The 23,975-nt window shown below is 38.9% G+C and overlaps 1 non-coding gene across 1 annotated transcript; it reads right to left on the bottom strand.

The window, feature by feature from the left end:
• Positions 1-21,477: 21,477 nt before the first annotated feature.
• On the bottom strand, positions 21,478-21,585 carry LOC148561426 (small nucleolar RNA R71). The gene has a single exon (XR_015887541.1). It is a non-coding gene; the product is annotated as a small nucleolar RNA R71 (small nucleolar RNA).
• Positions 21,586-23,975: the final 2,390 nt, after the last annotated feature.

Genomic DNA, 23,975 nt, shown 5'->3' with positions numbered 1-23,975 from the left:
TGGAGAAGAAGGCATGCACGTTGTTGCTGGCGTGTTTTGCCAATAACTTGGGCAACAACGCCCATGCAAAATAGAGGAGAAGGCATGCACATTGTTGCTGGCGTGTTTTGCCAACAACTTGGGCAACAACGCTAGGAAGCCACCAGAGAAGAAGGATGGGCATTGTTGCTGGCTTGTTTTGCCAACAACTTGGGCAACAACGCCAGGCAGCCTGACCTTGCTCTCTTCAAAGGAGCATATCTTGAGCTAGAAAACTCCAAATGAGGTGATTTCAGTGGCATTGGAAAGTAGACATCAAGAGCTTTCCAACCGTATATCATAGCATGGGATGGAAGTGCATTTGAAGACTCAAAAGCTGGCTTTATTTAGAGCCTCAGAGACTAAGGGCGTTGTTGCTGGCGTGTTTTGCCAACAACTTGGGCAACAACGCCAGGCAGCCTGACCATGCTCTCTTCAATGGAACATAACTTGAGCTATAGAGATCCAATTGAGATGCTTCGAAATGCGTTCGAAAGTAGACATCAAGATCTTTCCAACCATATATCATAGTTTATAGTGGAGCACAAAATTGAAGCTCAAACCAGAGGCAACTTTGGGCAGAAAATCCATTTTGAGTGCAGGGAGGTCAGAATCCAATAGCATCAGCAGTCCTTCTTCAACCTCTGAATCTGATTTTTGCTCAAGTCCCTCAATTTCAGCCAGAAAATACCTGAAATCATAGAAAAACACAAAAACTCATAGTAAAGTCCAGAAATGTGAATTTAACATAAAAACTAATGAAAACACCCCTAAAAGTAACTAGATTCTACTAAAAACATACTAAAAACAACGCCAAAAAGCGTATAAATTATCCGCTCATCACAAATCAACTGTTGGATTTCTCGTCTCGGATGAAAAATACCAGGCACAGCTACCGCATAGCTAATCATCTGTTGGTTCCCGCTAGCATCGGAATAGGATCCATTGATCCTTTTGCACACTGTCACTGTGCCCAACATTCGCCGGTTTGAAGCTCGTCACAGTCATCCCTTCCCAGATCCTACTCGGAATACCATAGACAAGGTTTAGGCTTTCCGGATCTTAGGAATGGCTGCCAATGGGTTCAAGCCTATACCACAAAGATACTAATCTCACGGACTCGGTCTGTGTATTAGATATCCAAGAGAATATACTCCAGCTATCGCCCAATGACTACGTTGAGCTTAGGTAGAACGGGAGTGGTTGTCAGGCACGCGTTCAGAGTTAAGAATAATGATGAGTGTCACGGATCATCAGATTCTCCATATTGAAGTACGAGAGTATATCTTAGAGAAGAAGTAGGCGTGAATTGAAAGAAAAACAATAGTACTTCCATTAATTCATGAAGAACAACAGAGCTCCACACCTTAATCTATAGGGTATAGAAACTCCACCGTAGAAAATACAAAAGTGAAAAGAGGTCTAGGCATGGCCGTGAGGCCAGCCTCCCAATGTAACATAAAACTCGATAAAAAGAACAAAAGTGATCAAAAGATGTCAAAAACTAGATGATAAAATAAGTCTCTAAAACTAGTTTTTATACTAAACTAATAACTAGGGTTTACAGAAAATGAGTAACTAAGTGCAGATAGTGCAGAAATCCTTTTCCGGGGCCCACTTGGTATGTGCTTGGGATGAGCATTGAAGCTTTCACATGCATAGGCTATTCCTGGAGTTAAACGCCAGCTTGGATGTCAGTTTGGGCGTTTAACTCCAATTCTGGTGCCAGTTTGGGCGTTTTACGCCAAAAAGTTTTAGGTTGGCTTTGGACGCCAGTTTGGGCCATCAAATCTCGCGAAAAGTATGAATTATTATACATTACCGGAAAGCCCAAGATGTCTACTTTCCAACGCAATTAAGTGCGCGCCAATTGGGCTTCCGTAGCTCTAGAAAATCCACTTTGAGTGCAGGTGGGTCAGAATCCAACAGCATTTGCAGTCCTTTTTTAGCCTATGAATCAGATTTTTGCTCAGGTCCCTCAATTTCAGCCAGAAAATACCTGAAATTACAGAAAAACACACAAACTCATAGTAAAGTCCAGAAATGTGATTTTTGAATAAAAACTAATAAAAATATAATAAAAAGTAGCTAAATCATACTAAAAACTATGTAAAAACAATGCCAGAAAGGGTATAAATTATCTGCTCATCACAACACCAAACTTAAATTGTTGCTTGTCCCCAAGAAACTAAAAACAAAATAGTATAAAAAGAAGAGAAAATACAATAAATTTCAAATATCAATGAAGCTCAGTTCCAATTAGATGAGCGGGACTAGTAGCTTTTTGCTTCTGAACAGTTTTGGCATCTTACTTTATCTTTTAAAGTTTAGAATGATTGGCATCCATAGGAACTCAGAATTCAGATAGTGTTATTGTTTCTCCTAGTTCAGTATGTTGATTCTTGAACATAGCTACTTTATGAGTCTTGGCCGTGACACTAAGCATTTTGTTTTCCAGTATTACCACCGGATACATAAATGTCACAGACACATAACTGGGTGAACCTTTTCAGATTGTGACTCAGCTTTGCTAAAGTCCCCAGTTAGAGGTGTCCAGAGCTCTTAAGCACACTATTTTTGCTTTGGACCACGACTTTAACCGCTCAGTTTCAAGCTTTTCACTTGACACCTTCACGCCACAAGCACATGGTTAGGGACAGCTTGATTTAGCCGCTTAGGCTAGGATTTTATTCCCTTGCGCCCTCCTATCCATTAATGCTCAAAGCCTTGGATCCTTTTTACCCTTGCCTTTTGGTTTAAAGGGCTATTGGCTTTTTCTGCTTGCTTTTTCTTTTTCTTTCTTTTTTTTCGCATTTTTTTTCTGCAAGCTTTGCTTTTCACTGCTTTTTCTTGCTTCAAGAATCAATTTTATGATTTTTCAGATTATCAATAACATTTCTCTTTTTTTATTATTCTTTCAAGAGCCAACAATTTTAACATTCATAAATAGCAAATTCAAAAATATGCACTGTTCAAGCATTCATTCAGAAAACAAAAAGTATTGCCACCACATCAAAATAATTAAGCTAATTTCAAGATAAAATTCGAAATCCATGTACCTCTTGTTCTTTTGCAATTAAAAACATTTTTCATTTAAGAAAGGTGAGGGATTCATAGGACAATCATAGCTTTAAGACATAGACACTTAAACATTAATGATCATGTAATAAAGACACAAACATAGACAAAACATAAAGCATAAATTTCAAAAAACAGAAAAATAAGAACAAGGAAATTAAAGAACGGGTCCACCTTAGTAATGGTGGCTAGTTCTTCCTCTTGAAGGTTTTATGGAGTGCTTGAGCTCCTCTATGTCTCTTCCTTGCCTTTGTTGCTCCTCTCTCATGGCCTTTTGGTCCTCTCTGATTTCATTGAGGATAATGGAGTGCTCTTGGTGCTCCATCCTTAATTGCCCCATGTTAGAACTCAAATCTTCTAAGGAAGTGTTGAGATGCTCCCAATAGTTGTGTGGAGGAAAATGCATTCCTTAAGGTATCTCAAGGATTTCTTGATGAGGAATTTTCTCATGCTTTTGTTGAGGTCTATGAGTGGACTCTCTTGTTTGCTCCATCCTCTTTCTAGTGATGGGCTTTTGAGATGAACCTTTCCATCTCCCATGACTCAGAGGTGGAAGCAATTGCCTTCCCTTTCCTCTTTCTAGTGGTTTCTCCGGCCTTGGGTGCCATTAATGGTTATGGAAAAGTAGAAAAGAAGAGATTTTTCCATACCAAACTTAAAAGGTTTGCTCGTCCTCGAGCAAAATAAGAAAGAAAGGATTAGAAGAAGAAGAAATGGAGAAGATGGAGGGTGGTGTTGGTTTCGGCCAAGGGGGGAAATAAAAGAAGAAATTGGTTTGAATTTGAATGGTAAGGTAGGTGGGGTTTATGATGGATGGATGTGAGTGGTGAAGAGAATATGGAGAAGAGGGTAAAGTATAAACTATTATATATTGCTGGAAAGCCCAGGATGTCTACTTTCCAACGCAAGTGAGAACGCACCAATTGGGCTTTTGTAGCTCTAGAAAATCCACTTCGAGTACAGGAGCGTCAGAATCCAACAGCATCTGCAGTCCTTTTTCAGCCTCTGAATCAGATTTTTGCTCAGGTCCCTCAATTTCAGCCAGAAAATACCTGAAATCACAAAAAACCACACAAACTCATAGTAAAGTCTAGAAATGTGATTTTTAATAAAAACTAATAAAAATATAATAAAAAGTAGCTAAATCATACTAAAAACTATGTAAAAACTATGCCAAAAAGGGTATAAATTATCCGCTCATCAAAACTCAACAACCTTTAGCAGCTTCAGTTCATTGGCCCTTTTCCTTTGTCTTTCTTTTTGGAGGAGGAGTCATCATCATCCGTCTTGGAGGCTCCTTCTTATGCCTTTGTGTCTTTGGGTTTCCAAAATCGCAGCCTTCTCATGTAGTTTCTTTCATCCTCCTTATGCTTAGCCAGAATTTGCTCTTGTCTGGCACTCAACTCCTCCATTGCTTGCATGAATGTTGGGTATCCGGGGTTTAAGGCAGCCACAGCATTACACAGGCTATTCAGCTTCGCTTGTGTGTTGATATCATATTGCCTCCTTGAAATGGTTCTGGCATCATAAAGATTCCTAAACTCAGCAAGGTTCCTCTGCTGCCATTTGCTTTGCTCCACTATTTTGTTGAGTGCACTTTGTATCTCTCCCCAGTGGAACTGATCTTGCTGCTCTTTCCTTATGTGCTCCAAACTCCCTTGGAGTTGTTGTCTGTTTTCATTCACTTAGTCCCATTGTTTTTGTTGATCCTTGAGTTGGTTGACATCCTCTCTCAGATGGTGTATGCCTCTCCTCATTTGGTGTATGTCTCCTTGTAATTTCTCCCAGTTGGATCCTTCAAGAAATTGTTGGTATTGTTGGTATGGTGGTAGTTGGAGTGCCAGGTAATGTGGTTGATCTTCAGCCCCTTCTTCTTGTTGTGGTTGCTCTTGTGGGACATGAGCATGAGCTCTATGCTCCCTGGCCGTTTGAGGTGGGTTAACAGCCACCACTTTGGCCATCTTCTTGGCGGTTATGGGCTTATCTTTATCCACTAGCACCTCATCAATGATCTTTTCAACCCCTGCTTCATCACACAGCCTTTAAATGATGCTGGGAATGCCAACCTTGTGCTATCCTTAGTGCTTTTCAGCACCCTATTAATGTTGTTGGAAATCATCTCCCCAATATTCATATTCTCTCCCTTCATGATGTTGTATATGATCACAACCCTCTCCAGTATTACCTAAGAGGTGTTGGATGTTGGGTTGAGAAATCTTCTCACAAAGTCGAGCCACCCTCTAGCTTGGGGGCTCAAATCTCTTCTGCTCAGTTGGTTGGGTCTCCCATCCTGATCATTTATCCATTGCACATTCAGCACGCAGATTTCATTGAGGATTTCATCAAATCCTGGGTCTTGTTGCTTCATCCTCTCTTCATAGCTCTGGGTGGAGCTTGTTTGCTTCACCATTAACATCCTCTCTATTTTGGAGGGGCTGTAGTCAATGGCCTTCCCCCTAACATAGCTCAGGTAACCATAGGGTTTCCCAGGTTGGGGCACTGAGTTAGCATAGAATTCCTTACCCAAGCCTTTCACCACTTTCCTTGGTGGGTTACACAAGAGTGCCCATCCTTTATTGTTGATCTCCCTGTTTATCTAAAGGTGCTCGTTCCTCCCCAGTTGGAAGCCAACTTCTGGAATGATTTGCCTCTCACTCACCCAACCATAAAATTAGTTTTGGTTGAATGATGAGAGGAACTTGTAGTCATTGTGCCTTGAGGACTCTGAAGTTGGTTCTTTGGTCTTTCTCTTCTTTGATGATGAGGCTCTTGGTGGTGCCATTGGGATGAGAAAAGGAATTTGAAAGGGTGAAGAGAAAAAAAGTTAAGGAAACTGGAAGAAAAGGTAAGGAGCAGAGTAAGGGTTTGCTCTACAACACCAAACTTAGGGCTTGATTGTCCCTAATCAAGTAGAAGAAAGAGTGGTAAAGAAGATGAGAAGAAGAGTGAGAATGTGAGGGTTCTTTTCATGTGTGAAGTTGAGGTTTGAAGTGTGAAGAAAGGTGGGAAAGCTAGTGGCTTTTATAGGATTGAAAAGTGCAGTCTGGAAGGTGGGAAGTGAAAGCAATTCAATGTTTTCCCACTTAGCGAGTGACGCCTAGCGTGGGGAGAGGCGCTAATCCTTATCCCCTTTGGCTTCCTGCATCTGTTGAGTTCCAAAGTGCAAGTACACTTTGACTTCTTGCTTTATGAGCTATCAATCATGTGGGTCCCATCCTTTCTCCTGAAAATAAAAACCGAAACCCCATCAGTAATGACAAAAGAATCCTTCACATTCCTCATGTTATGAGCCAATGAAATTGCAACTGATGAGTGTCCCTTGGGATACCAAACTTAATCCCATTGCATCTAATAAATTGGTTTCATCATTGGGTTTTAATGTGTACATAAGGGTAAAATAATTTCAATCCTTTCACATCCCTTCCCTTCTAAATAAATGCTTTCAATGTGATCTTCATACGGTGGTGGCCACCAATTTTTAAAACACCCACCAATTTAATAAATGCTTTCAAACTTGAATCCGATTGGGCTTACAATGTGATCTTCATATGGTGGTGGCCACACCAAACTTAATTTCTAGGCTTACTTCTCAAAATTAATTCATTCTAATAGTTGTAAGCCTAGATTAAGTGGGTTAGTGGCCACACCAAACTTATCTTTTTGGCTAGTTCTCAGACTAATCACTCATCATCAGTAAATATGTTCATCAAATTGCACTTTCAGAGGAAAAAAACAAATTGAAGATTCTCTAACTACCAAAGACTGATATTTAAACTTCCTAATCTACCACCTACAATCTACTTTTAGAAAACAATGGAACAAAAATATTAAACTGGAACTTAAACTATCTAAGATGACAATTTTAAGCTACTTCTAAGAAAGCAATAAATCAAAAGGATATAAAGTGTTGGGGTGCCTCCCAACTAGCGCTTCTCTATTGTCACTAGCTTGACCTTCTTCCCTCTTTAGTTGAGGTTGTAGCTCACTCTCTGCTCATCCAGTGAGTCTCCTAAGTAATGCTTGAGTCTATGGCCATTCACAGTGAAAGTTCTTTGTGTTTTGTCCTCCATGAACTTTACATGACCATAAGGAGATACTTTAAGGATGGTAAAAGGTCCAGACCACCTTGACTTTAATTTTCCCAGGAAGAACTTGAGCCTTGAATTGTACAACAGCAGTTTCTGACCTTCTGTGAACTCTCTCCTTGCTATCTTTTGATCATGCCACCTCTTTGTGTTTTCCTTGTAAATCTTGGCATTCTCATATGCCTGATTTCTGAATTCCTCCAGCTCATTAAGTTGCATCAGCCTTCTTTCTCCAGCAGCTTGATCATCAAAGTTCAACATTTTTAGAGCATAAAATGCTCTATATTCAAGCTCCAATGGTAAGTGACAAGCCTTTCCAAACACCAGTTGGTATGGGAACATCCCAATAGGTGTCTTGAAGGCTGTCCTATAGGCCCATAATGCATCATCCAGCTTTTTGTACCATTCCTTTTTTGAATTACCAACAGTCCTTTCAAGAATTCTTTTTAGTTCTCTGTTTGATATCTCAGCTTGCCCGTTGGTGGGGTTGCCACTTTGTGCTTGACTACATACTTGAGTAGGAGTGTCTCAAGTTTCTTGTTGCAGAAGTGTGTCCCTCCATCACTAATAAGGGCTCTAGGAACTTCAAAGCGGCTGAAGATGTTCCTTCTCAAGAAGCTTATCATAACCTTGTTGTCATTCGTTGCTGTGGCTATGGCTTCTACCCACTTTGACACATAATCTATAGCCACCAATATATAATTGTTTGAGTAGGAGGATGGGAAAGGTCCCATGAAATCAATTCCCCACACATCAAACAACTCTAATTCTATTATAAACCTCTGTGGCATCTCATTTTTCTTGGGTAGATTGCCAGCCCTTTGGCATTCATTGCACCTTGACACTAACTCCTTTGCATCCTTGAATATTGTTGGCCAAAAGATCCCACATTGGAGCACCTTAGCTGCTATTCTTTCTCCACTAAAATGGCCTCCATATGTGGACCCATGGCATTGCCACAATACTTCTTGTCCTTCCTCTAGTGAAATACACCTCCTCAAGATTCCATCAACACCCTTTCTAAACAAATAAGGTTCATCCCAGATGTAGTGTTTAGCATCATTGAGTAGCTTCCTCCTCATGTACTTGTTGATGTTGGTAGGCAACTCCCCAATAGCCTTGAAGTTGGCTATATCAGCAAACCAAGGGCTTTCTTGAATCATCATCAACTGCTCGTCAGGGAATCTCTCATTCACTTCAAATTGCTGTGCTTCATCCTCTTCATGTGGGATTCTTGATAGGTGATCAGCCACTTTATTCTCTGCTCCACTTCTATCTTTTATCTCTATGTTGAATTCTTGAATTAGCAAGACCCATCTTAGTAACCTAGGCTTGGATTCTTGCTTGGTCAGCAGATATTTGAGGGCTGCATGATCAGTAAAAACAGTAACTTTAGAGCCAATAAGATATGATCTAAATTTATCAAATACAAAGACTATGGCAAGAAATTCCTTCTCTGTAGTGGTGTAATTCCTTTGATTCTCATTGAGGATTTTGCTAGCATAGTAAATAACATGCACCATTTATCTCTCCTCTATCTTAAAATAGCACCAACAGTAAAATATGATGCATCACACATCAACACAAAAGGTAAATCCCAACATGGTGGTGCTATGATAGGTGCAGAGAAAAGTCTATCTTTAAGCTCATCAAAGGCTAGCATGCATTCTCTATCAAAGACAAAAGGTACATTAGAGACAAGTAAGTTACTTAAAGGTTTGGCAATCTTTGAAAAATCTCTAATGAACCTTCTATAAAAGCCAGCATGTCTTAGAAAACTTCTAATTGCTTTGACATTGCAAGGTGGGGGTAAATTTTCAATCACCTTCACCTTAGCCTTGTCCACCTCTATGCCTCTTTTTGAGATCTTATGACCAAGAACCACCCCTCTATAACCAAAAAATGGCACTTCTCCCAATTCAAAACAAGGTTGGTTTCTTGGCATCTCTTTAGCACCAAGGCCAAGTGGTGTAAGCATTTAGAATATAAATCACCAAATACAGAAAATTTATCCATAAACACCTCAATGAATCTTTCAATCATGTCTGAAAATATGGAGAGCATGCACCTTTGGAATGTTGTAGGTGCATTGCACAATCCAAAGGGCATTCTCCTATAAGCAAAGACACCATATGGACAAGTAAATGAGGTTTTTTCCTGGTCCTTGGGGTCTACAACTATTTGGTTGTAACCAGAATAACCGTCCAAGAAGCAATAATATTCGTGTCCCGCAAGCCTTTTAAGCATCTGATCCATGAAAGGTAGGGGGAAGTGATCCTTCCTGGTGGCTTCATTAAACTTCCTATAATCAATGCACATGCACCAACCAGTCACTGTTCTTGTTGGTATCAGCTCATTCTTCTCATTTGGTACAACAGTGATCCCTCCTTTCTTGGGGACGACTTGCACAGGGCTTACCCAAGGGCTGTCTAAGATGGGCTAAATCACCCCTGCTTGCCACAACTTTAGCACCTCCTTTTGCACTACTTCATTCATTGTTGGGTTTAGCCTTCTCTGCTGCTACCTTGAGGGATTTGCACCTTCTTCAAGTAAGATTTTGTGCATGCACATTGAAGGGCTGATTTCCTTTAGGTCTGCAAGTGTCCACCCTATAGCATCCTTGTGTTGTTTCAGCACTTGGATTAGCTCCTCTTCTTATTGTTCATTCAAGCTTGAATTGATGATCACTGGGTATGTGTTGTTGTCACCCAAGTAAGCATACTTTAAACTTGGAGGCAGAGCTTTTAGTTCCAATTTTGGTGCCTTCACTTCCATCTTACTTGTCTTGTCCAGCATGATTGGTCCTTCCATATTCTCTGGTGGTAGATCACCAACTGAAGTTTCTTGCTCTTTAATTACTTCGCATTATTCTTCCTCTAGGACTCCTTAAACGAGGTCTTCAATTGTATCCACCATCATGCATTCTCCAATGGATTTCTTGGGGTAACTCATGGCCTTGAAGACATTGAAGACCATCTTCTCCTTATGCAATCTCAAGACTAGCTCCCCTTTTTGAACATCAATAATAGCTCCAGCAGTGGCTAGGAATGGCCTTCCTAGGATGATTGATGTGTTGGCTTCTTCCTCCATGTCAAGCACAACAAAGTCAGCTAGGAAGATGAACTCTCCTACTTTCACTAACAAGTCTTCCACTACCCCATGAGGAAACTTGAATGTTCTGTCAGCCAATTGGAGTGCCATTCTTGTTGGTTTGGCTTCCTCAATCCTCATCCTTTTCATCATTGCCAAGGACATGAGGTTGATGCCAGTCCCCAGATCGCATAATGCTTTCTCAATGTTGATATCACTTATGATGTAGGGAATTTGGAAGCTCCCAGGGTCTTTCGTCTTTTGAGGAAGCTTCTTTTGTATGCTGGCACTGCACTCCTCGGTTAGCACTATGGTTTCCTTTTCAGCCCGGTTCCTCTTTCTTGCCATGAGCTCCTTTAAAAATTTGGCATAGAGTGGCATTTGCTCTAGTTCCTCAGTGATAAACCATTATTTTATGGTTTATATTGTGGTTAATTGTGTGGTTTTATCAAATCTTTACGCACTTATTCATATGATTAGCGTGTATTTACAATTCCTTCCCAAAATTACTCCATGGTTGAAAACTTGCTTCCTAGAGACTTTTAATTATGTATTTTAATTCTCCTTTATTCCATTCGATGCCGTGATCCCTGTGTTAAGTGTTTCAGGCTTTATAGGGCATGAATGACTTGGAAATTAGAGAGGAGGCTTGCAAAAATGGAAGGAACACAAGAAATTAAGGAGATGACCAGCGAGAAGCGACGCAGACGCGTGGCTCGCGCAATCACGTGAAATGGAAAAATCGTAGTGACGCGCTCGCATGACTGACGCGAACGCATGGATTGGAAACTATACGAGTGACGCGAATGCATGGACGATGCGCATGCGTGGCAAGGCAAAACGCTGGATGACGCGAATGCATGGATGACGCAATCGCGTGACGTGCGCGATCTGCAGAATTTGCAGAATTCGCTGGGGCGATTTTGGGCCATGTTTTGACCCAGTTTTCGGCCCAGAAAAGCAGATTAGAGCCAAGGAACATGCAGAGACCAAGGGGAGACATTCATTCTGCATAATTTTTAGTTTTTAGATCTGACTTTACTCCTCCTCTAGGTTTTCTCTCTACACATTCATAGTTCTTAGGATTTTGTTTTTATCGCTTTTTGGATTAAGATATTGAGAAGAGTTATTACCTCCGCCAAGACTTCATCATTGTAGTTTGTTTCCCTTACTTGTCACTTACTCTTTCATATCCTTAATTTGTTCAGAATTACTATTGGATATATATATATATATATATATATATATATATATATATATATATATATATATATATATATATATATATATATATATATATATATATATATATAGAATTTATTAATCCAAGAACTATTTTTATTTTTAATTGGTCTTTTTGATTATCATGTCTTCCTTTATTTCCCTTTCTTATTTTGTGAAGTTTACATTCATAATGAGCAAGTAGTTCCCTAACTTGACTGGGGTTGATTGAAAGCTGAACTTTGAGTTGGAATGCTCAAGAGTAAAATTGTAATTGGGTTTATTGTTGGATCGCCCTCTAGTCACTGACACTAATCCTTCCCAAGAGAGAGGATTAGAACTTGTGAACATAAGTAGACTTCCAACTTGCTTGACTTTTCTCTACTTAGTAAAGGATAACTAAGCATAACAACCTTCAATTATCAATTAATCTTGGGAGAACCCCAACAAGGATAGAACTTCCAATTAATCTACTCCCGGTCAAGATTTTTATTTAAATTACATAATTCTCTAATTTAATTTCCTGTTATGAAACTCAAAACCAATTTGGAAAACATCTGATTAATAAAATAGCACATCTTTCTGCAACTCGTTGGGAGATGACCTGGGATTCATACTCCCAGTATTTTAATTCTAATTTTGTGACAACCCTTCTAAATTGATAACCGAATTTTTGTTGGTTAAAAACTGTACTTGCAACGTTTCTCTTACATCAATTTCTTAATCCGCCAATTTCAGCCACGTCAATTTTTGGCGCCGTTGCCGGGGAGTTGCAATAGAGTGCTAAGTTATTGATTGGAATTTATTTTATTTTTATTTTATTTTATTTTGCTACTATGAGCTGCATGTTTCTTTTATTAAATGACGCGTTCACTTCCTGATCCAAGCTTGCAGTATTTGATCCTGAGATTGAAAGAACTATTTCACGTATAAGGCAAGCTCGGCGTCGGTTAGTCCTCTGCGAGGGCAAATCTGAAACGTCACTTAAGGAAGAAATAGGCTCCTTTTCTACTAATTCGGTTGATTTACGTACAGGTGACATGGCAGCACCTAGGAGAGTTACTATCCAGGAAGCTGAAGCCTCTGATTTTACACTGCAACCATATCAAGCGCATCACCCAGCGGTGGCTGTAGATTTTGAATTAAAGACTGCACTACTCAACTTGATGCCTAAGTTTCATGGCTTACCTGCTCAAGAGCCTATTAAGCACCTTAGGGATTTCCAGGCAGCTTGTTCTACTGTCAGGCGTGATGGTGCAGATGAAACTTCTATTTTGTTAAAAGCCTTCCCATTCTCTGTTGAGGGAAAGGCGAGAGAGTGGTACTACAATCAACCCGGAGCAACTGTTTCTAACTGGAATACGCTCCGAAGAGAATTTTTGGAAAAATTCGTTCCAGCTGAAGTTACTGCTAAACTGAGGAAAGACATTTTGATGATTGTTCAGGACAAATCTGAGACTCTCTACGAATACTGGGAGCGCTTCAAAGATCTTCTGGAAGCATGCCCCTACCATATGATTGATAAGATAGTTTTACTCGGCTACGTCACACAGGGCATGAGGCCTCAAGATAAGACCACATTGGAAAGTGCTAGCAATGGGTCTATGAAAAAGTACAAGACCATTGATGAGGCATGGCAATTGATCAGCGACTTAGCTGAATCTACTCAGAATCACAGGCAGAAACAAAGCCGGTCAAAAGCTGTTGCAGAGGTATCTTCTAGCAAAGAGACTACTGCTCTGACTCAGAGTATATGTGAAATGACCAACTTACTGAGGTAGATGCAGTTTCGTCAACAACAGGCTTAGCAAGCTCAACCCTCTCCACCACAGCAAAGCAAACAGTTAGTCCCACAGAGAGTGTGCGAAATCTGTGCTGATTATAGTCATTATACTGATGAATGTCTCCAGCTCCAAAAGGAAGACAATACTGTAGCAGCCATTCATAACTTTTATGACAGCCCCAATCAAGGATACAATCAAGGTGGCAGCTACAACCATGGATGGCAGGACAATTCCAACCAAGGTTGGAGAGATAATTCTAACCAGGGCTGGAGGGACAACAATAACAGAGGAGGCAGAGACAATCAGGGAAATCAGAGGTGGAATAATAATAACAAAAGGCAGCAGAACCAGAACCAGCCTTACAAAGTACCTCACCTGAGGCAATCCCAAGGACCACAGCACAACCAACAATAAGTTCCTCAGATCACTTATTCTAATTCCTCTCCAAATGACGAGATGTTTCAATCCATTGCGCAAGGACAAAAGAACATAGAAAGTTCACTTAACGATCTAACATCCGCTATACAAGCTCTCATCTCTCAGATGGGATCATCCAATACTTCAAACACTCAACATGCAAGCTCTAGTGGAATTCCTTCTCAACCCTTACCCAATCCAAAGGGTGGCATCAATGCCATCACCCTAAGGTCCAGAACCACACTGCAAGAGAGGAATCAGGAGGAGCCAAACCCACCAGAACACCCCCAGCTGAAGAGGTGGTGGAAGTAGAGGATTCTGAAGAGGAAGAGGACATACAAGACATGGTTGAAGAAGAAGAAGAAGCTCAACCACAGAAAAAAGCACCAAGGGTTGCAGACACTGCAAAAAATGCCCTTCCTATTCTATTTCCACAAATTGCAAGGAAGCCCAGGAAGCAGATGGAACTTGATCCCAAAATGGTAGAAATATTCAAAAAGGTTGAGATAACTGTTCCCCTTTTTGATGTTATTCAGCAGGTACCTAAATACGCAAAGTTTCTAAAAGATTTATGTATACATAAAGACAAAATTAATGAATTAGAAACTATTCCTTTAGGTAGTTCTATATCTGCTTTAATGGGAGGTATACCTGAAAAGCGTAGTGATTCAGGTCCATGTATGGTTAATTGTACTATCGGAGGTGTGATATTTTCTGACTGCATGTGTGATTTAGGAGCGTGTGTTAGTATAATGCCCTTGTCTATATATGATACTTTAAGGCTCCCTCCCTTAAAAAGGTCGGCAGCTCGTTTTGTGTTGGCAGATAAAAACATTATTACAGTGATTGGAGTTGCTGAAGATGTATTAGTGAGCATTAAGGGGCTCACATTTCCCATTGACTTCGATATCCTGGAAATGCCCCCTAATGACTTAGGAAGGCCATTGATGACAAGTCATCATATGCTAGCTTTTCAAGCAAATTTCACTTGTTTCATTAGTTTTTATGCACTTTCTTGCATTATAAGTTAGTAATTTGGAGTGGAATTGTATGGTTTCTTTGAATCAATCAACCACCCTTTAATTTGCACAAAATCAAGAGGTTTAAGCTTGAATTAATTGGTTTGCAAATGAATTTTAAGCTTTGTGAATTTTGTGATACTTTGATTGGTTGTTTTAATTACTTGTAGGTAAAAAAAAAAGAAAGAAACAAGGAAAGCGTGGCCTAAGGAAGGAAAAAGCGTGGCCCATGACCATTGAATTTTGGCATTAGCATCATGATGTCATGCATTGATGCTTATGCATGCATACATTTAATTATTAAGTGACCGAATGAATGAAATAAATGCATGCATGAAACATTTAATTAATAATGCCAAATGAATGAAATAAATTAATGCTATGTTAAGTAATTGGCATTACTAATTAAATGCAATAATATAATGAAAGCATGCATAGAACAATTAATTACTAATGCTAATGAATAAAGGCGTTAAATGAATGAATGATTTAAAGTTAAAGCATTAGCATTATTAATTAAAGCCATGCATTTCTAATGCAATTGGCAATTCATGCTTTATGTTAATGCATTAATAAAAGCATGCATTTCATTACTAATGCCCTGGAGAGAAGCCCAAGTTTGCACCCAAGTTTGCGCCCAAGTTTGCCGCAAACTTGGAGGCAAACGTTGGAGTAACTTGTAGCCCTGGAGGAGGCCAACGTTTGCGTCCAAGTTTGCCTCAAACTTGGAGGCAAACGTTGGAGTAACTTGTATCCCAGGGGAGGCCACGTTTGCTTCCAAGTTTGCCTCAAACTTGGAGGCAAACATTGGCATAGCCTATGTACCAGGGGAGGCCAACGTTTGCGACCAAGTTTGCCTCAAACTTGGAGGCAAACTTTGGCACCAAATGTGATCTTGGAAGGAGCACGTTTGAGTTCAAGTTTGACCCCAAACTTGAACTCAAACGTGAATGACAGACAAAATACCCCTTCTGCATAATTTCAAAAAACCAACGTTTGAGTTGAAGTCTGCCTCAAACTTCAACTCAAACTTAAAGGCTCAAAGTCCAAATTGCAAAAGGGTTTTTCTCTCAAGTCCAAGAGCAACCAACTAAGGCTATCTTCAATCCAATTCCATCAAGGCCAAGGCCCAAATTCAAGGCTCCAAGACCATTAGAAGAAAGTGTATAAATAGTAGTTTGATTTTGGAGGGACGTCAACTTTTACTTTTGAATTTGCACCTTTTGAAGGATTTTACTTACTGTAACTTGGATCCTGGAAGAGAATTCCATTCTCTTCCTCTTTGGTTTTCTCATTTTCTTTACTGCGATTCTTGCTTAAGTTGTGGGTGTGGAGAATCGAGGAAATTCTGTCTCAATCTCACCTTGAGATCTCTGTTTTCGTTTCACTGCACAATTTGAGGAATTGAGATTTGAATTTACTTTCTCTACTGTTTGATTCTAAATTCTCTTGCAATTGATTTCTGATTTGGATCAAGGAAGGTAGTGAGATCTAGACTTAGTTTTCTAGTCTCTTGGCCCCTGAGATATGAAATTTCCTTTTAATTCTTCTGTTGAATACTTCTTCAAGCGAATTTACATTTTCTATTTGAGATCTACTGCAATTAACTTCATCTTTTACTTCCCTGCTTGTTGCAATTTACTTTTCCTTATTTAATTTCTGCAATCCCAATTCCCAATTCCTTTTATAATTCAAGCAATTTACATTTCTTGCACTTTAAGCTTCAGTCATTTACAATTCTTGCAATCTAAGTTTCTGTAATTTATATTTCTTGCACTTTAAGATTCAGCTTCTTTAATTTCTCTGCACTTTAAATTCTTGTCAATTATCCCTCTCCCTTTAAATTTCATGCAATTTAGCTTCTGTTGGATACAAATCACTCAACTCAACTATTGTTCGCTTGATTAAATCAACCACTAAACTAAAATTGCTCAATCCTTCAATCCCTATGGGATCAACCTCACTCACGTGAGTTATTATTACTTGATGCGACCCGATACACTTGTCGGTGAGTTTTGTGTTGGATCGTTTTCCACACATCAGGTTTTTGGCGCCGTTGTCGGGGATTGATTAGATTGACAATGATAAAGTGACGTGGTGGTCTAGATCAAGCACTTTTTTCTTTTTTTGTTTCTTAAATTTTTGACTAACACACTAACTGTTTGAATTTTTGCCTAAGCTAACCAAAACTTCACTCTAGCAATGGATTGAAGTGATACTATTTTTCTGGGTTTTATGTGATTCTCTTTGTTTTGGTTGTATGTTAGGTACAAGGAGAGTTATACCCACTTTTTGTGAACAAGACGAAAGAACCCTCAGGAGATTAAGAAGGGTAGAAAGAGGGAAAGGTATTGTTGGAGAAGAGGATTCAGAAGAAGAATTCCAGGACATGGAGGAACACTTAACAAATCCACCAAATCCACCAGAAGGAGTAGCCAACAACAACAACAACCGACCTCAGAGAAGATTTTTGGCTTCCTATACATTTGCAAATCCTAGACATTGTGAGAGTAGCATCCTTACTCCAAATGTTAATGCAAACAACTTTGAATTAAAGCCACAACTCATCACCTTGGTTCAAAACAACTGTTCATATGGAGGAGGGCCACTTGAAGATCCAAACCAACACTTATCCACTTTCCTGATGATTTGTGATACTGTTAAAACCAATAAAGTGAACCCTGACATCTACAAGCTACTGTTATTTCCATTTTCTCTCAGAGATAAGGCCACTCAATGGTTAGAGTCATTCCCAAGAGACAGCATCAACAACTGGGATGACCTAGTGAGCATGTTCCTTGCCAAATTCTATCCGCCTCAGAGGATTATTAGATTGAAGACTGAAGTACAAACATTCACACAAATGGATGCTGAACCTTTGTGATGAGCGCATAATTTATACGCTTTTTGGCATTATTTTTAGTATGTTTTCAGTATGATTTAGTTAGTTTTTAGTATATTTTTATTAGTTTTTAATTAAAAATCATATTTCTGGACTTTACTATGAGTTTGTGTGTTTTTCTGTGATTTCAGGTATTTTTTGGCTGAAATTGAGGGACCTGAGCAAAAATCAGATTCAGAGGTTGAAGAAGGACTGCAAATGCTGTTAGATTTTGACCTTCTTGCACTCAAAATGGATTTTCTAGAGTTACAGAAAACCAAATGGCGCGCTTCCAATTGAGTTGGAAAGTAGACATCCAGGGCTTTCCAGTAATATATAATAGTCCATACTTTGAATAAGGATTGACGATGTAAACCGGCGTTCAACGCCAGTTCCATGCTGCATTCTGGAGTCAAACGCCAGAAACAAGTTGCAAAGTGGAGTTCAACGCCAGAAACACGTTACAAACTGGTGCTCAACTCCAAGAATGACCTCTCCATGTGTAAACTTCAATCTCAGCCCAAGCACACATAAGTGGGCCCTGGAAGTGGATTTCTACATCATTTACTCAATTCTGTAAACCCTAGTAACTAGTTTAGTATAAATAGGACTTTTTACTATTGTATTAGACATCTTGGGACGTTTAGTTCTTAGATCATGGGGGCTGGCCATTTGACCATGCCTGAACCTTTCACTTATGTATTTTTCAACGGTAGAGTTTCTACACACCATAGATTAAGGTGTGGAGCTCTGCTGTTCCTCAAAGATTAATGCAAAGTACTACTGCTTTCAACTTATTCCGCTTCTAAGATATTCATTCGCACTTCAATATGATGGATGTGATTATCGTGACAGTCATCATCATTCTCAATTTATGAACGCGTGCCTGACAACCACTTCCGTTCTACCTTAGATTGAATGGATATCTCTTGGATATCTAATACAGGGGACCGAGTCCGAGATATTAGTGTCTTCGTGGTATAAGTTAGAACCCATGGATGGCCATTCCTGAGATCCGGAAAGTCTAAACCTTGTCTGTGGTATTCCGAGTAGGATCTGGGAAGGGATGGCTGTGACGAGCTTCAAACTCGCGAGTGCTGGGCATAGTGACAGACGCAAAAGGAGGGTGAATCCTATTCCAGTATGATCGAGAACCTCCAGATGATTAGCCGTGCCGTGACAGAGCATTTGGACCTTTTTCACAGAGAGGATGGGATGTAGCCATTGACAACGGTGATGCCTTACAGAAAGCTTGCCATGGAAAGGAGTAGGAATGATTGGATGAAGACAGCAGGAAAGCAGAGGTTCAGAGGAACGAAAGCATCTCTATACACTTATCTGAAATTCTCACCAATGATTTACATAAGTATTTCTATCTTTATTTTCTATTTATTTATTATTATTATTCGAAAACTCCAAAACCATTTGATATCCGCCTGACTGAGATTTATAAGATGACCATAGCTTGCTTCATACCAACAATCTCTGTGGGATCGACCCTTACTCACGTAAGGTTTTATTACTTGGACGACCCAGTGCACTTGCTGGTTAGTTGTATCGAAGTTGTGAATGAAAAAATGATTTATTAAAGACGTGCGTACTGAGTTTTTGGCGCCGTTGCCGGGGATTGTTCGAGTTTGAACAACTGACGGTTCATCTTGTTGCTCAGATTAGGTAATTTTCTTTTTGTTTTATTTTGAAAAAAAAATTTTTTCTTCAAAAATCTTTCAAAAAAAATTTTTTCCCTTTGTTTTCAAAAATTATTTTAAAATTTTTAAGAATGAATTCTAAAGTTTCAAAATGGTATGCTGAAGTTTGGCTGGCCATTAAGCTTTAGACTAACCTGGTATGATTCCTGGAATCTTGATTGAGGACTTTGAATTCATTGCTTCCTTTTCCCTATATGTTTTCAAAAAAAATAAAAATATACAAAAAAATATAATAAAATCATAAAATCAAAAATATTTTGTGTTTCTTGTTTGAGTATTGAGTCAATTTTTAAGTTTGGTGTCAATTGCATTTTTTTTTAAATTTATGCATTTTTCGAAAATTCATGCATTCATAGTGTTCTTCATGATCTTCAAGTTATTCTTGGTAAATCTTCTTGTTTGATCTTGATGTTTTCTTATTTTGTGTCTTTTGTTGTTTTTCATGTACATCTTTGCATTCATAGTGTCTAAGGATTAAAGATTTCTAAGTTTGGTATCTTGCATGTTTTCTTTGCATCAAAAATTTTTCAAAAATATGTTCTTGATGATCATCATGACCTTCAAAGTGTTCTTGGTGTTCATCTTAACATTCATAGTGTTCTCGCATGCATCATGTATTTTGATTCATAATTTTCATGTTGTGAGTCATTTTTTATGTTTTTTTTCTCTCATCATTAAAAATTCAAAAATAAAAAATATACCTTTCCCTTTTTCTCTCATAAATTTTCGAAAATTTGAGTTGACTTTTTCAAAATTTTTAAAATCCAGTTGTTTCTTATGAGTCAAATCAAATTTTCAAATTGAAAATCCTATCTTTTTCAAAATCTTTTTCAAAAATTAAATCTTTTTCATTTTTCTTATTTATTTTCGAAAATTTTAAAAATATTTTTCAAAAATCTTTTTCTTAATTTTAATCTCATAATTTTCGAAAATATTATCAACAATTAATGTTTTGATTCAAAAATTTCAAGTTTCTTACTTACTTGTTAAGAAAGATTCAAACTTTATGTTCTAGAATCATATCTTGTGATTTCTTGTGAATCAAGTCATTAATTTTGATTTTAAAATCAAATCTTTTTCAAAACTAATTTCAATCATATCTCGTCAAAAATATTTTTTTTATCTTATCTCTTTCAAAATCATATCTTTCTAATCATATCTTTTCATATCATATCTTTTTCAAATATCTTTTCTAACTTCTTATCTTCTTATCTTTTAAAAATTGATTTTCAAAATATGTTTCAACTAACTAATTAACTTTTTGTTTGTTTCTTATCTCTTTCAAAACTACCTAACTAACTATCCCTCTCTAATTTTCGAAAATACCTCCCTCTTTTTCAAAAATTCTTTTTAGTTAATTAATTGTTTAAATTTTAATTTTAATTCTCCTTTAATTTTCGAAAATCATCAACTCTTTTCAAAAATTAATTTTTGAAATTTCCTCTCCCTCATCTCCTTCTATTTATTTATTCATCTACTAACACTTCTCCTCACCCAAAAATTCGAACCCCTTCTTCTCTCCTGAGTTCGAATTCTTCTCTTCTTCACTCTCTTTCTTCTTTTCTTCTACTCACACAAGGCAACCTCTATACTGTGGTAAAAAGGATCCCTATTATTATTTTCTGTTCCCTTCTTTTTCATATGAGCAGGAGCAAGGACAAGAACATTCTTGTTGAAGCAGATCCTGAACCTGAAAGGACTCTGAAAAGGAAACTAAGAGAAGCTAAAATACAACAATCCAGAGACAACCTTACAGGAATTTTCGAACAGAAAGAGGAGATGGCAGCCGAAAATAATAATAATGCAAGGAGGATGCTTGGTGACTTTACTGCACCTAATTCCAATTTACATGGAAGAAGCATCTCCATCCCTGCCATTGGAGCAAACAACTTTGAGCTGAAACCTCAATTAGTTTCTCTGATGCAGCAGAACTGCAAGTTTCATAGACTTCCATCTGAAGATCCTTTTCAGTTCTTAACTGAATTTTTGCAGATCCGTGATACTGTTAAGACCAATGGGGTTGATCCCGAGGTCTACAGGCTCATGCTTTTCCCTTTTGCTGTAAGAGACAGAGCTAGAATATGGTTGGACTCTCAACCCAAGGATAGCCTGAACTCTTGGGATAAGCTAGTCACGGCTTTCTTAGCCAAGTTCTTTCCTCCTCAAAAGCTCAGTAAGCTTAGAGTGGATGTTCAAACCTTCAGACAGAAAGAAGGTGAATCCCTCTATGAAGCCTGGGAGAGATACAAGCAACTGACCAAAAAGTGTCCTTCTGACATGCTTTCAGAATGGACCATCCTGGATATATTCTATGATGGTCTGTCTGAATTAGCTAAGATGTCATTGGATACTTCTGCAGGTAGATCCATTCACCTAAAGAAAACGCCTGCAGAAGCTCAAGAACTTATTGACATGGTTGCTAACAACCAATTTATGTACACTTCTGAGAGGAATCTTGTGAGTAATGGGACGCCTCAGAAGAAAGGAGTTCTTGAAATTGATGCTCTGAATGCCATATTGGCTCAGAACAAACTATTGACTCAGCAGGTCAATATGATTTCTCAGAGTCTGAATGGAATGTAAGCTGCATCCAACAGTACTCAAGAGGCATCTTCTGAAGAAGAAGCTTATGATCCTGAGAACCCTGCAATAGCAGAGGTGAATTACATGGGTGAACCTTATGGAAACACCTATAACCCCTCATGGAGAAATCATCCAAATTTCTCATGGAAGGATCAACAAAAGCCTCAACAAGGCTTTAATAATGGTGGAAGAAACAAGTTTAGCAATAGCAAGCCTTTTCCATCATCCACTTAGCAAAAGACAGAGAGTTCTGAGCAGATCCATCTAGCTTGGCAAATATAGTCTCTGATCTATCTAAGGCCACTCTAAGTTTCATGAATAAAACAAGGTCCTTCATTAGAAATTTGGAAGCACAAGTGGGCCAGCAGAGTAAAAGAATCACTGAAACCCCTCCTAGTACTCTCCCAAGAAATACAGAAGAAAATCCAAAAGGAGAGTGCAAGACCATTGAATTGACCATCATGGCCGAACCCACAAGAGAGAAGGAGGACGTGAATCCCAGTGAGGAAGACCTCTTGGGACGTCCAGTGATCAATAAGGAGTTTCCCTCTAAGGAACCAAAGGAATCTGAGACTCATCTAGAGACCATAGAGATTCCATTAAACATCCTTATGCCATTCCTGAGCTCTGATGAGTATTCTTCTTCTGAAGAGAATGAAGATGTTACTGAAGAGCAAGTTGCCAAGTACCTTGGTGCAATCATGAAGCTGAATGCCAAATTATTTGGTAATGAGACTTGGGAAGATGAACCTCCCTTGCTCACCAAAGAACTGAATGATCTGGATCAACTGAGATTGCCTCAGAAGAAACAGGATCCTGGAAAGTTCTTAATACCTTGCACCATAGGCACCATGACCTTTGAGAAGGCTCTATGTAACCTTGGGTCAGGGATAAACCTCATGCCACTCTCTGTAATGGAGAAACTGGGAATCCTTGAGGTACAGGCTGCCATTTTCTCATTAGAGATGGCAGACAAATCTATGAAAATGGCTTATGGACTAGTAGAGGACGTGTTAGTAAAGGTTGGAGGCCTTTACATCCCTGCTGATTTCATAATCCTAGACACTGGGAAGGATGAGGATGAATCCATCATCCTTGGAAGACCCTTCCTAGCCGCAGCAAGAGCTGTGATTGATGTAGACAGAGGAAAATTGATCCTTCAACTGAATGAGGACAACCTTGTGTTTAAAACTTAAGAATCTCCTTTTGTAACAATGGAGAGAAAGCATAGAAAGCTTCTCTCAGCACAGAGTCAACTAAAGCCCCCACAGTCAAACTCTAAGTTTGGTGTTGGGAGGCCTCAGCCAAACTCTAAGTTTGGTGTTGAACTCCCATATCCAAACTCTAAGTTTGGTGATGGGAGTCTATAAAATTGACCTGATCACCTGTATGGCTCCATGAGAGCCCACTGTCAAGCTATTGACATTAAAGAAGCGCTTGTTGGGAGGCAACCCAATTTTTATTTATCTAATTTTATTTCTATTTTTATTGTTTATTTATGTTTTATTAGGTTCATGATCATGTGGAGTCACAAAATAAATACAAAAATTAAAAACAGAATCAAAAATAGCAGAAGAAAAATCACACCCTGGAGGAAGAACTTACTAGCGTTTAAACACCAGTAAGGAGCATATGGCTGGCGTTTAACGCCAGAACAAAGCATGGAACTGGCACTGAACGCCAGAAATATGCTGCATATGGGCGTTGAACGCCCAGAACAAGCATCACTTCAGCGTCTAAACGCCAGAAATGCATGCAAAGGCATTTTACATGCCTAATTGGTGCAAGGATGTAAATCCTTGACACCTCAGGATCTGTGGATCCCACAGGATCCCCACATACCTCCACTCACCTTCCCTCCTCATAATCCTATATCACCCTCTCTCTCTCCATTCACAGTCATCCCTTCTGTTTTCCATTCACCACTCACATCCATACATCCCACCTACCTTCAAAATTCAAAATCTCTTTCCCACCCAAGCCCACCCATATAGCCGAATACACACATCCCTCCATCTCCTCCATATCTTCTCCTTCTTCTACTATTCTTTCTTGTTTTGCTCGAGGGCGAGCAACATTCTAAGTTTGGT

This window comes from Arachis ipaensis, chromosome B6 (assembly GCF_059453495.1).
Source record: "Arachis ipaensis isolate K30076 ecotype BB chromosome B6, ASM5945349v1, whole genome shotgun sequence".
Lineage (NCBI taxonomy): Eukaryota > Viridiplantae > Streptophyta > Magnoliopsida > Fabales > Fabaceae > Arachis > Arachis ipaensis.
The sequence above is the reverse complement of the archived record's forward strand: the minus strand, read 5'-3'. Positions and strand labels throughout refer to the sequence as shown.